The sequence below is a fragment of the Myotis davidii genome, unplaced genomic scaffold (assembly GCF_000327345.1).
Source record: "Myotis davidii unplaced genomic scaffold, ASM32734v1 scaffold2414, whole genome shotgun sequence".
Taxonomy (NCBI): Eukaryota; Metazoa; Chordata; class Mammalia; order Chiroptera; family Vespertilionidae; genus Myotis; species Myotis davidii.
Window position 1 is genome coordinate 75,042 of NW_006285083.1, and position 2,420 is coordinate 77,461.

Consider the following 2,420-nt stretch of genomic DNA (forward strand, 5'->3'; position numbering starts at 1 on the left):
CTAGCCCAGGGGTGGGCAAACTTTTTGACTCGAGGGCCACAATGGGTTCTATCCGCCCACTCAGAAGAAGGAGCTGCGGCCTTTGTTTCCCGACGTTGCCATGTTAACACTGCTGCTGGGGAAGGAGAGGAGGGGAGAGCAAGAGAACCCTTCGCACTTCCGGCTCCGCGGGCCGGACAGAACAGCCGAACGGGCCATAGTTTGCCCACAGCTGGTCTAACAGCAGAACGACCTTCTGGACGACGGCGCTATGACACGCACTGGCGCCAGGCCAGCCAAGGAGGGTGCAATGCGATTGGTTGGAGGGCCCTGCCATCACTCCATGATCACCCCACAGAGGAGGCCCAGGCCACCCTCTGCGGGGCGATCGATGGGGGGCTCCACAATCGACTGGCCCAAAGAGGGAGGCCCAGGCCACTGGCCCACGGGTAATCAATTGGGGGGGGGGCGGCTCTGCAATTGTGGACCCCTGGCCGGGTCGGCGGGGCCACCCAGCTGGCTGCACTGTGGTGGGTGGGCAGGGCCTCCCTCTGAGGGGTGATTGATCTGGAGGCCCTGCAATCGATTGCCCCACAGAGGGAGGCCCAGGCCAGCCAAGTGATCGCACCCCACATCTGTAGCCCGCAGAAAAAGGGGACCGGTGGCAGGGGGGTGGGGGGCAGCACTGCACAAACGGCAAGCAGTGGCAGCGGCGGGGACAGGGCAGCTGCAGGCAGCCGGGGAAGGAAGGCCCCATAGGCCCTGATCGTTGGCCAGGCCTAGGGACCCTACCCGAGGGGTCCCGGATCGCCAGAGAGCGCAGGCCAGGCTGAGGGATACCTCCCCGCCCCCTGCACGGATTTTGTGCATGGGGCCTCTAGTATTGTATAAATAGAGAATTATATGAATAAATATGATTTTTGAAGGTCTTCTAGATACAAAACCTATACTGTGTATTTTTAAATCATCGAAATCCCTGACTAGGACTAATTCTGGAGATTATCCATTACGGATTTCCTACATGTGCCTGAGCAGACTCACAGGGGTACTTGTTTGAAGTAAGATTTCCAGGCCCCCGCCCTGGAGGATTGGACTCAGTGAGTCGAGGGGGGGCCTGAGAATGTATTTTAATAAGTCTTCTCCTTCCCCCCTAATTCCTAGCACCAGACCAGGCTGGGGTGTCCGGGAGGCGATGGGAGGGGCCCTGCCCCACTTGCTGAGCAGCCCCCATTGGCTAGAGCTGTAAACAGGGCCCAGGGAGGGGCTGCTGGCCCCACAGATGCACCCACATGGGCCTCCTTTCCTGGAGCTCTGGGCTGGCACCACCTTCAATGCCGCCTGAGGGCAGGATGGGCTCCCGAGGCGGGTGGTGAAGTCCAGAAGACGCTGGAAACATCAGGGTGCAACCTGAGGCATCAGCCAGCCACCGGTATTTGCATCCATGGTGACAAACCTCTAAACCAGTGGTTCTCAATCTTCCTAATGCCACGACCCTTTAATACAGTTCCTCATGTTGTGGTGACCCCCAACCATAAAATTATTTTCGTTGCTACTTCATAACTAATTTTGCTACTGTTATGAATCGTCATGTAAATATCTGATATGCAGGATGTATTTTCATTGTTACAGATTGAACATAATTAAAGCATAGTGATTAATCACAAAAACAATATGTAATTATATATGTGTTTTCCGATGGTCTTAGGCCACCCCTGTGAAAGGGTCGCTCGAGTCTAAATGATTTTGAGTCTAAATGATTGGAAACACTCAATTAACTGAAATGTGGACTTTCCCCTGTCATTTTGATCACACTTTATTGGCTTGAGGTTTAACACAGGTTTATTCCCATCGCCTCTCCGGGGACAGTGGAGATGCTCCCTGCACCGAGTGGTGTTCTCCTGGCGACAGAACAGGCAACACTAAGGGCGCTGCCTGTCAGTCTCCATCTCATTGATGAGGAAATGGAGGCTGAGAAATCCAAACAACTTGCCCAAACCATGTGGCAGTGGAGGCGGGACCGGCTTTTGGCTCCAGGGTCTAAGTCGCCCCGTCCTGGTAAGAGGGAAGGAGGCCCCCGTGAGAGTCTCCAGCGCCTGGAGGTTACCGGGTTAGCTGGGGGGCGGCGGGGGGGTTGGGGGAGGTGCCCCAGGAGGCGCGGCCCGGCCACAGGGGGTCACCCCCCCCTCCACCTCAAGCTACCACCTTTCAGAAGAAAACTGGTCACCAAATAAATCATTTTAAATGAAGTGGCTCGGGGCGACGCCCACCTGGGCCTGTGGGTGCCAGGCAGACCGCCCCGAGGAAAAGGGGTTCACCGTCCACTTGCGCCCCAGGCGGCGCCGGGAGGAGCAGGTGGTGGGCGACCTCCTCCCGGCGCCCGGTACCGGGGACCCAGGGCGGGGCCGTGCGGGGCCTTGGTGGTCCTGGGCGCCGCGCTGCTC